This window comes from Ctenocephalides felis, unplaced genomic scaffold (genome assembly GCF_003426905.1).
Source record: "Ctenocephalides felis isolate EL2017-DRISC unplaced genomic scaffold, ASM342690v1 CF-g0.4_SCAFFOLD_01886, whole genome shotgun sequence".
Classification (NCBI taxonomy): domain Eukaryota; kingdom Metazoa; phylum Arthropoda; class Insecta; order Siphonaptera; family Pulicidae; genus Ctenocephalides; species Ctenocephalides felis.
In genome coordinates this window covers 148,899,734-148,912,929 of record NW_020538040.1, presented here as the reverse complement: position 1 = coordinate 148,912,929, position 13,196 = coordinate 148,899,734, and the positions used below count along the sequence as shown (strand labels likewise).

The following is a 13,196-nucleotide window of genomic DNA, read 5'->3' as shown; positions in this document are numbered from 1 at the left end:
TAATATCCTATTTGATGTTCTGTCTTTATGATTTATTTATGGTCTTAGCATAAGCAGTATAAGAAATTCCGAAAAAAATAATTTAGTATCTGCGGTAAAAGAACAATATCTAACTTGATTTTACCACACAACATAATTGTTTTAATAATTTAGTCTATAATTTTCATAATCTCGTACGATATATTAGTTGCTTTTTGGCAAATATAATTTCTAAAGTACATTTTTCTTACTAATAATTTAATAAACATTATTGTTCGTGTTCAAATCTTAGGTGAATTAATTTGTAAAATATAGTTCATATGAGCACTCTTTAATCTAAGAATGATCTAAGATGAACTTGCTAAATATTTCGCATCCAATGCCAAACAAATGAATTTTTGACACATGAAACAAAATTCTAATTCATTTGTTTAATAAGTGGTAATATTATCTTAATTATTCATTAATTTAGAAATAATTTATATGCAATCTGTCAAACTCAAATGAGTCAGATTTGCGAAGCAGATTGAATTGCCCAGTGTTATAATTGAAAGTGTGTTCAAATGTGAATAAAGATGCCAGTGCATGTGGACATCACTCCTCCTCCACCAGCAAATTCTAAACAACCTGGCCTGACTAAATCCCTTTTATATAATGGGTCCAAATTCCACGGCCATCAGAAGTCTAAAGGGAATATGTACGAAGTCGAAGTTATTCTGCAGCATGTAGACGAAGAGAATTCTTATTTATGTGGGTATTTAAAAATAAAAGAACAGACTGAAGAGTTTCCCATCTTGACAACATTTTTTGATGGTTATATAATATCTAGAAGATATAATTTTCTAACGAGAAAATGGGGTGCTGATGAAGATGTTGACAAAAAACACTGGAGTAAATTTGAATCCTTCTCGAAATACTCAGAAATATTTAATACTGATAGTTTTGATTATGATGCTTTAGCAAATACTGATTATGTGTTTATGAGATGGAAAGAGCGCTTCTTGGTACCTGATCATACTGTTGAAGATATAAATGGTGCTTTGTTTGGTGGTTTTTATTATATATGTTTTCAAAAAAGCGCTGCTACTATAGAAGGATATGATTATCATCGTACTTCTGAATGGTATCAGTCTCTTACCTTAAGTCATGTACCCGAAAACAGTATTCAAATATATGAATTTAGATGAGCACCTTCAACAAATGCAATATTACACATCATTTACTTCGAACAATAGTGCTATAATAGACAAAGTTACATGTGCTTGTACGATATAATTTTAAATGAGCAATGTTATCAAAAAGAATCTTTTCATGGACGCATCATTGGTTTGTCGATTTATTTAATTTATTTTTGTAATGACAAATTCGTCATTTATTAAACTAAACTTTCGTTATTTATTAAACTTTATTAAACTGAATTATATTATTTTATCTGCCAAATATACACTGTTAACTCTATCTTATATTGTTTTAGTTTCTGGCATATCTCAGCCGCTTTTCGGCAATAATAATGTAGACATTACATTTTTCTTATATATTATATACTAATATTATCTAGGCTCATAATTTCAGATAAATTCAAATTTCAAGTGAATTGACATTTCTAGCAGTTGGCAGTTCAAATGTTGTCAATGTCAAACAATGATGTGTTTTTTTTGTAATTTTCGCCATTTATTTCTACAATATTACTATAGTTTTATCGTTAATAAAATCTTAAAAAAATCCTTTGACAAACTCTAAATAGAATTATCAAATTCCGAATAACCGTTTAAGAGAAGTATCATATCATACACACGAACAGAAAAATTTTATACTTAAGATATAAATGTATATAATTTATAAAATATGAACAACACAACAGTTCTTTGCATTATTTATGAAATTCAACTAATTATAAAATTTTATAAACGTTTCGAGACTTGTTTTGTCTCATCATCAATGCAATATATTTTATATTTAATCACTAAGATATTCCAGTCGTGCATCAGATAACATGGACGTTCTAGAACATATTTTAATGATTAAATATAAAATATATCACACTGATGATGAGACAAACCCAAGTTCGAAACGTTTGTAAAATTTAAAATATTTAATAAATAGTAAAAGAGTGTTGTTTTGTACATAATTCATAGTTAATTTTAACAAGTGTAATAAATTAAACCTTTCGGTCTACATCGAGTCCGTCATTCAGAGCAAAATAAAAAACACGGGTATAACTATACTATCACAAAAGTATCAAATTAAATTAATCACATTAAATCCATATATATATATATATATATATATATGTATATATGTATATTAGGGCGGTCCTTAATATGGATGTTTTCGAAATTCCTTGCTCCCAGGGGCTCGAAATTGATAAAAGATCTCTAACAGTAAAAATATTTCAATAATTTCAAAAATGTTTTTTAGGTATAACTTTAAGAAAAATGAATTAAGGGTGACAATTTGTGTCATCTTGTATTGAAAATTCGACGCTCTGCATAATAGTTTTTTTTTTTTAATTTGTTTTGTAGAGCGTCGAATTTTGAATAAAACTCATTCATTTGTTTGCTAAGTTATATTTAACTAGCTGTAAGTGGAATTCTGTCTTAAGGCAATTAAGGCATCATGCCTTAAGGCAAATTGCTGGAACTTCCCGTACCAAAAATTATTATTTTTTTAAAAACGATTAACATTTTTGAAAAAAATTTACTTCGAAAAAATAAGATTTTTGACAAACAATTAGACAATAAAATTACTTTTTTTGAAAAAAAAAGATTTTTATTAATTTTTTTTTTTGAAAAAAAAATGTTTTCTTTATTTTGACATATTTTGAAAGATATAATTTTTTTTTCAAAGCAATCGTACTGCTTTAACTGCACAAAGACGAAATATCAAACCGCGTAAGCGCCGCGTCGAAGTCTAACGCATAAACATTGGTACGGAACCCATAGGAATGTAAACCAAAATATACTTATTGTTAAAATCTCTATAAAATATCTGATAGTTTGATATGCATATGTCTAATGATCATTTTTGACCGCCAAATGGCATTTTTTTTACTTTTTTCATTAGATCTCCGAAACCGCTAGACCTGCCTTTATGAAAATTTGATCGGTTCTTCACCTTGTCAATACAAGTAAAACGTTTTTCGAATTATTAAAATCGGACGCTTCGTTCTCTTAAAAACTGAGTTACCGTTTTCGGCACTTTTTGCCCCGTATCTTCGGAACGGCTAGACCTGACTTCGCCAAAAACTAATCAGCACGTCTCCTTATCAATACGAATCGAATGTTTTTTGAATTATTCAAATCGGTTGATCGGTGTTCCCGAAATCGTCGACGAAAATTTGTATCCGCACATACATACACACACACGCACACACACACACACACACACACACATACATCCATTTTTTCTAAGGTATGCCAAAATATTCAGAAACTTCTGAAACGTAAAGATATATAAAAATTTTCATTTTCGATTTTTTTGCGATTACTATAACTTACCCTACGGGAAGTTAAAAAACATTTTTAAAATTTTTGAAAGTTTTTCCATACTATTTCCATACGAAGTTTGATTGAGTTTTGCACTATCTAAAAGACAATATTAAGAGCTAAAACGTTTGGAAGATTTTTTTTTATTAATTTGGAAGCATTTGAGCCCTTGGGAGCATATATATATATGTATATATATATATATATATATATATATATATAAGAGTAGAAATAAAAAAATCTAAACGGGAAGTTAAAAAACATTTTTAAAATTTTTGAAAGTTTTTCCATACTATTTCCATACGAAGTTTGATTGAGTTTTGCACTATCTAAAAGACAATATTAAGAGCTAAAACGTTTGGAAGATTTTTTTTTATTAATTTGGAAGCATTTGAGCCCTTGGGAGCATATATATATATGTATATATATATATATATATATATATATATATATAAGAGTAGAAATAAAAAAATCTAAATAAATCGAAGCCTTTAACAATGCGATGCAATTTTTATCTCGTGTAGTAATTCCGAGCGCAAGAAATTCGACCGTTTCTCTTGTCAGGACAAATCGTTAAAGCGAATTACATATAAATTACACTGGCGTCCTCTCGCGAGTCGTAGCTCTTTTAGTCTCGCGGCTGGCAGATATTTTCCACACCAAAACCGCGAACATATTACTCCAAAGATGAGGTTCCGTTCTAAAGGACCCATGTCGTGCTCTATTAACATTTTTTAATTGTTTCCCAAAACTCATATATATTATAATTTTTCTTATCAATATAAATAGAAATTGTTGAAAATTTATACATACTTCGTTGAGGAAATTTTTTAGAGATATTTTTTTTATTTTTGATGATTTTTTAAAAAAAAGTTTTCTTCTGATGTACTTATTGCTGAATCTATAAACATAATTTTTGATCTTTGACTTGTTTACTATAAGTCAATTATTTTGAATCAATACTCGTATATATGTTGTATGAAGCACCTGCTCCAGTAGCTTGTTCCACATTTGTTTTGTCTTAAATTGCTGCATATTATCTTTGCATTTATTTATTTATTTAGTTATTTATTTATTATTTAGTTATTCAGTAATCAATAATAATAAATATTATTTCTGGCTCTTGTTAAGCTTAACCATAATTCGTATAAGGAAAGTAATTTTATAATATTCATAGTATCTGCATAACGGTTGCTTCTGACAAAAACTGAAAAATATAAGCTGAAAAAGTATTCAAACATTAAATACAATGTTTGTCATCAAGTTCATTATTATAAAGTCTATTATACCACCAGTCAAGTTATACCGATTAAAAACCGTAAAAATTAAATTAATAAAATAATATATATATAATTCATCACCAATTACCCTTTTCCGTGAATATATTCAATAACACTTCAATTTTTTTTGTGATATTTCAATTAATTTTAGAAAAAATAATATTTGTAGAGGGCTCGATTTAATCGAGCACGGTTATTCTAAACGTTTTTTTTTCAAATTCATAGCCTTACCCTGGTTAAAGTCTACATGGCTTGTTACGGCTTATGTTAAAATTAAATAAGATAAGGCGAGGCAGGAAGGTCCACTTTAACTGTAAGCAATTATATGTGAAAACCAAACCAATTATATAACAACAAATAACACAAACCAAACAAACAACTATCTAACTATGTAAAACTCATACCTAATTCATAATTGTAAAAATGTGTTTTCCACAAAAAATCCAATGTTTAATCTTTTATTTTATCTTTTTTTTTAAACATTATTCAATAAATGCAAAATAAAAATTTCATGGGCATATTTTCTATAGATATAAAACTGTATATAACCTTGATCTGGTATTCGTGAGAAATATTCATCAGCAGAGTTGCAGTAACTAATAATTTTACTTAATTCTTGTAAAATTACTTTTTTTAACTGAATTTACATTTTTATTTCGTATTTTTTGCTGTCTACGCTTTTGCCAGGGTAAAGGTTCAGTTGGTCCTTTTTACCCCACCCACGTGTAAACTTTTATATAAGGTGTATGAAAAAAAAACTGTTTAATCTAACTTCAAATTAACATCTCATAAAACAATTAAATAACGTTTTCTTTAATTATATTAAGGTCTCGTGAACTAAACAACAGTGCTCACAACCAAAAAATCTAACAATGAAAGAAAATACTTTTGTTATGGATTTTCAAACATTTCTGTTTATTCCCCGATAGCAATGTCGTAAGAATCAAGGTCATGATAGGGTGTTCATCTTTTTTCCTCTACTTTCAAATATCGATGGTGGGCCTTTTTACCCGCGGACCTTTAAGCTCCGTTATACCTTACATATAAAATATTACCAATGGTATAACTATGATAAGTTTATTGCTTGCTTAATTTGTTTATAGATTTTGAATGAGATTTTCTGCACATTTCTGAAAATTATCATATTACAGTTTTCAAAATTTCTAAAATAAAGTTTCATTTAACTTTTGCTCAATAAAATCTTACCCAGCTCGCGCATTATTTTGATATCTCACCCGATCGCCGAGATTTCTAAGTTCTGTTTAATAATCCCTGGCAAGAAATAACTTCGTCGATATTTTGCTTAGAATGGACCGTTCCGAACGTCAATCAATCAAAAGGAAGATTGTTATTCTCAAACTTTATTAAAACGTAGACTCTAATATCAATTTAATACTTTTAGAGAAAAAAATGATTGAGATATATTACAAATGCGTTTGGCTAATGTGCTTTTACGATAAAGATTTTATATGAATGCACTAAATTAAAGTAATTGATGTATTGGATGGAATGCCCATAATGTTAACATTATTTTTATTATTATTATAATTGTAGTTGTTTCTGGTTATTGTTGAACGGTTTTGCTTCTGTAAAATCTTGTAAACAGAATACTTGACCCTATATTTAGGTCAAAGGACACACTATTTGTATCTGTCTATAACATGCTCCACGTGACTGTGACATGTATGTAAATTTGACATCACTCTTGAATCCTCAATTTTTTCACCAAAACGCCATTAATTTCACTTTCAACTACTATATATAATTATATTTTATTGATGTCAACCAAATAGCTCATAGAATATAACTAATGTTCTGATAGTTATTAAAAGAAGAAATAAAAAAACACCAAAAGCTAGATAAAAATTCAAACATCTATATGTAATTTCACGTATTCATATTTGAACTAGGCTGAAATTATTAAGAGAATTAATAAATGTAATAATTTAAAATATATCACGAGATAAGTCAGACTTTTGTTATTTTACCAAAATATATTAGCTAATTTCATATAATGTATTATTTATGAATAAAGAAAGATTTTATAGAGATTCGTGAAAATAGAGACAAACCTAATTTTATAAAATATATGAAGCTTATAAAATGCGAATTAAAAAATACTTTAGTTAAAAACTATAATTTGGAATATCAGTTGTGAACTTTAGAACAATGTCAAAATTAGCTAGACTTTTTACTAAACATAATTAGATAGTTGTTTGTTTGATGTGTGATATTTGTTTCGATGTTTTTAGTTTGGTTTTCATAATTTAATTGCCAAAAGTCAAATTGGACCTTTCTGCCCCGCTCTACCATACTATAATTGTTTTATAAAATAACTAAATGATTTACTAAATATAATATTATGTTATGATATTTTACCTAGTGAAACCATACAAAATGACTTATTATAAAGGTCTGTAGTTCAGCAAAGTTCGGCTTGTATTTTACATTTATAGTTGTGTTTCTCTTTTGGTCTTGTGCCAGTACTACTAAATTTTGTACACTAATTATTAAAATTTATACTAAGAATAATATAAATAGAACAGAAACTTCTAAAAATACTTTCATTTTTATAAAGTATTTGTAACTGCTTCTATTTTGCTATTGTTTGTACACTAATTATTAAATTTGAACTGAGAATAAAATGAAATTGAATGTCAAAACAATCTGTCTTTATTTTCTGGCAATAAAGATTTTTGAAAATACATATATTTTTATTAAATTGCCACTGAGAATGAAATAAAATATATGTCAAAACGTCTGACGATAGAGATTTTTGGGAAATCTTTGATTTTTGTTTGTTGTAACTGCTTCAAGATTTTTTATACATATCTCATTATTAAAATAATCCCATATATATATTCACACACAGGAGTTGTAATATATAACAAAAATCTCAAAAAACATGCAAAAATTCAAAACAAATTATCTCCACAATATTTATTAGGAACTAGTATCACAATTATTTAAAATTAATTAGATTTACATGAATTTATAGTTAGACCGTACTTCCATGAGAAATTTATTACCTTATTATACGTAATCGGTGTGTATCTTCTGTTTTGGCGCAAGATAAATGGTAAAGTAAAAACCAAAAAACAAAAATAAAGAAAAAAAGTTTTTTAAAGTTTTAACACCATCAAAAGCAAATAAAGCATCGAAGATCTATAGCGTAGACCTAGACGTAGCACTAGCGCCAGGCGGGAGCTACGCCGAACAAATCAATAATGGGAAGTCGCTGACTTTACACAGGCTTAGTAGTAGAGCTGATCTCGAAGGATATTAGATGAAAATAGTTGAACAAATCATATAATTATTTAAATACAATACAATCATATCAAAATAAAAAAATATCACACCAACACAAACGATGCAAGATGATTCTAAAGTCAGATTCACATTCCTAAAATATATATAAGGTAGGGCAGAAAGATTCAATTTGACTATGAGTCTTATATTGTCTAAACCAAATGAACATTAATCACAAATAACATGTATCAAACAAACAACCGAGATGGAAATTTTTAGTTATGCTAATACGGGACGAGGGATATATAATAACATTTTTTTTATATGAACCTTTTTTTATAAGAATTGCGGACTTTTAGTAAGAACTTTATTATTCGATTAAATGCAATACTTTTTTATCTATGATATTATATCTTATATAAATCTCTATGTTTTTCGTGCTCTTGAGCCTTGTATAAAACCGGGTGCACACGACGCCAGTATTTCTTGTAACAGAATTTCTGTCAAGTTTTCTGGTAAGATGAGCAAGAATTTTTCGACGGGACTGTTCCGGCCCAACCGGGATGTATGGTCACCTCACAACTATCGTACTATGTTCAGTAATATTCCAAATTGGTTCCAAATTGTAGATATGCGTCTTTTTACTATTTCTCTAAAATTTGTCATCAGTCCCTTTTCACCCCATAGGCGGGGTAAAATGAGACAACCAGGGCGCAAACAGATTCAATGTCTTTTTTTCAAATTTGAAGGAATTTTACGAAATAATAGTTACTTTATTCAACCAATGCAGAATATATCAATTTTATGGGTACATTTGTTACAAAAATGACATTGTATACAAACTTGATCTGGTATTTCGTCATAATTATTCATCAGCAGAGTTGGAATAACTATTAATTTAATTTATCTCTTGCAAAATTGTTTCTCTAAATTAATTTTTTATTTACTATTTTGTCAGGGTAAATTTTCAGTAGGTTCTTTTTACCTCACCCACGTGTAAGCTTTTATAGAGGGTATATGAAAAAAACTGTTGAATCAATCAATAATAATACGTATTACAAAACAATTAAATAACGTATATTTAAAAATTATATTCAGGTTTCTTAAACTAAAAAACAGTGCTCACAACCAAAAAAACTAACAAGGTAAGAAACTACTTTTGTTACGGATTTTGAAACATTGCCGTTTATCTTCTGATAGCAAAGCCGTAAAAATTAAGGTGATTGCTGTTTATACATCTTTTTCCCTCTACCTCCAAATATTGTTTTTAAAAAAATCCTAACTTTACTTGTTTTTGAGATATCGGTATTATAAATACCTAAAGTATAGAGATTGTGATTTTTCCTGGAAAAACAGTTAAATTTCCTTTTTTTATCACATACATAAATGCTGTTTTCTTAATTGTATCTATATATTCAATGTTAAAAAATCTTATTTTGAAGTATATTACAGTAAGTAGAAAACTCATATATGTAAAGTCAACAACGCGACGTATTATAAAAATTACTATACCGAACATATATTGAAATTATATAAACCATTTTAAATGCTACTATGCTATAGTATTTTTCGATATATTTTAAGAAAACTCAAATAAAACATTATTGATATTGTATTATTTGTCATTATTTCTTTCAATCGCGTCTAGCCTAATGCCCTAGGGCAGGTCCGTGAGCTGAGTTAAATTTCTACTCGATTTAGGGAAGAATAGTGTGATGGGTTTTTCATTTACATTTATACAGTTTTAAAAATTATTTACCACTTTTAATAATTTCAAAGTTAATATATATTTTTTTAATACATATATAGCAGAATCTGTAGTTAATAAAACGATCCTCAAAAATGTCTCAAATTCACTTATCTCGTGATTTGGCTATTACGTCAAGTAAATAGATAAGAAGGAAAAATTCCCTCGGATCACTTATAGACTACGATCACCTCTTTTCGGCTCCCTTTTGGAAATATCTCGTTAAATCGCAGTTGACGAGATTTCGTCTGCGGTAATCATTCTACTGATCGGAGTATCTGATGTTGATCCATTACTTGAAGAATCTTTCACCAGAGACGCACATAAAAATCCAAATAACATAGTAGGCTTCGGAATCGACGATTTGGGCTTAAAGTTAGTCAAGATGACATAGTTTTCGGTCAAGTTCGGAGCAATAGTTACTTATAATACTCAGTCAAGTTTGTAAACCACGAGTAACGGAGTAAAATTAACTATACAATGTTCTAATATATTTCAATAGAATATATTGATATTGCATTTATTAATACATTTTCACAATATATATATATATATATATATATATATATATATAATATAATAAATAAATAATGAGTAGTACTGACTTAGGGCAGGTCCGTGAGTTGAGTTAAACTCCAACTCAATTCAGGCAAGAATAGTGTGAGAGACTTCCCATTGCCATTTTATACCGCAGTGCCCGAAAATGGGCTATTTTCAAATGGAAACATATTTTTGGTCTATACTTCTAGTAAAAATGGACATATCTACTGCATGATATAAGGTTGTCGCAACCAGTTATATATTTTTATATTAAAACATTTCTAAAAATATTTATGGCTATAAAACGTTTGCCTGGTCTGCTAGTATATATATACAGCAAAATCTTATTAACACGATTACCTGGACCAAGAACGCTTATTATTAGAGGAAGGGTATAATGTTTCAAAGCAACCTGCGCAAAGTGACGTATTATGCGAGAAATTGTATTTATAATAATTGTTTTAACAGGGCTGTACAAATAAAAATGAATATTTTATATTTGATAATTATTTTAGATTTTATCAAATTTTAAATGGTGATCCATGGTACATTTTTGATATAAGTATATTTTGAAAACATCATATTGTTGTACATATGATGTACATTAATTTCTTTATGTTTCTTTATTTGCTACAAGAGTATTTAATTATATATTTAATTTATATATGATATATTTACACATGACAATTTGACTGATAAACGTAAAAAGAAGAAATCTATCTTATATGAATATTATTTCTGAACAAATACGTATTTGAGCCATAGAAATGTCAAAACTTAAAACGGATATTTATTTGATCTGCATGCATATATATTATTTTCGTATATTTTAAAATATGTATATGTAACTGCTAATTCAATCCTAAATTAAATCTTTTATCAAATTCTAAAATCATACATATTGAATCAAACTAATGCATTCAATTAATCAATGAAACAGATTTAACAAAACAACGTGATTCAATTACATTAAAATCGAGTTGGAAATTAGTTGATGTGTGTAATAAATTCATTAAAAATAATGAATGTGAAATATTTGATTAAGTGATTAAATGCCCACAAATAAATTGATAAATGGGAAATATGTATGGTATTTGAACAATCCTTTGTACTATATATACAAATATACTTAATATCTGTACTATATATATATATATATATATATATATATATATATATATATATATATATATTATTCTGCTCAAATTCCTGTGATAAATTTTCTAGTCTACATAGATTTGCTAATGGCTTTAATAATTTTCTAATGGATAAAATTTTATTTTTAATCATTTCAGATAAAATGTTTTTAGTTCACACAGATTTGCTGGTATCTTTTATAATTTTCACATAAATGAAACCTCAATCTTGACTATATCAGTGATAAATTTTCTAGTCAACATAGATTTGCTAGTGGCTTTTATAATTTTCTCGTAGATGGCAATGCTTATAATAATTGAGGTGGTATAAAAATATAAATATTATTATTACAATCGTAAACAAATTAAACTAGCAAGCAAAGCCATTGATCATGAAATTTAAATACTAGGTGGTATAGGTCCATAATTTTATTTAATGTATGGTTTCTTAAGTCCTGTTTCAAAATTTAGCTTAACTAATTTGTTTGAAACAACAATGCTTCCCAAGAAGTTTCACTTCAATATTTTCCGTCCAATTCGTAAACTACTGTCCTTTAAATTCATGATTTAAACTAAATAAATACAGTACTTGTAATAAGTTAAATTCAAAAATATCTTCACCCGAAACATATTATTAAAATATTGCAATTAACAATATTTGTTAAAATTATTTATAATAAGTCATAGTAGGGGAGACTGGGTACGGTGTGCCAGGGTACGGTAGTTGTTCGTCATAATAGCTAAACTATACTGATTTTGAGATAAACTTGAGCCCAAATAGAGAAAAATGAAGTATGATTGTCTGAATAAGTTTTCATTATTGCTTTCAATCATCGCCTTACATTAACAAGATATGTTGATCTCATTGCATTTAAGGAGTCAAAAGTAAGTTTTCTCTTGATTTATTTTAATTATAACTGTTAATTGTATACTGATAGATTACTTCGTTTATTATTTTGTTGTAAGTTCATTAGTAGATATTTACTAGCAATTAGTCTTTGTTTGGATAATTTAGCTCAATTATAATGATTATTTGTTTTCAAAAGTGTGCGTTGGGTACGGTTGTGACAAATTTTGTGGGCACGGTTGTGATATGTATTTCTTTTTCTTGTCCTTGTCGGGTATAGATTAAACTGTGTTGTGTTACATATTATTGTTATTAACAACAATAAAAGTAGTTATAAACCATTTCGGTGTTCATAGCTATTGTTTTTAACCTTTACTCATATCTGCCACAACCGTCCTTCAGGTGTGGACGGTTGTGACACCCGTCTTTTCTATGTATGATTTGATTTTATAACTAATACATCGTATTTAAGGACAATATTTCAGTATTTGCTCTAAGAATTGCTCTAAGAATTGTCATATAGTGTAATATTAGTATTTTAACGTTTAAAAATGTCCTAGTTATACACAAAGTTTGAAACGGCCATTTTGACCGGCCTTGGCAGGTTTAGTGTTAATATATTTAGCATAATGTATATTATCTAAATACAAGTAAAAAAAATAATTTTATGACTATGGTACAGATCTGTGATAAATATTATAAATCTACATATGATTATTATTAAGTATTTAATATCATAGATCTTCTTGATCTAATTCACTACATTTTTCTTCTCTCTGTTACAAAATTTTGTAAACTAATTCATGCCTCCTAAGAAGTTTTACTTCAATATTTTAAGGCCAATTTTAGAAGAACTCTAAAGCAGCAAATTTAAAGCACCATATAAATCTATGTAATTCTTCTTCCGTCGAAATGAACTAACTAATATCCGAG

At 27.7% G+C, this 13,196-nt stretch overlaps 1 pseudogene; it reads left to right on the top strand.

Moving 5' to 3' along the window:
- The first annotated feature begins 554 nt into the window (after positions 1 to 554).
- Positions 555 to 1,166, top strand: LOC113377430 (annotated as a pseudogene).
- Positions 1,167 to 13,196: the final 12,030 nt, after the last annotated feature.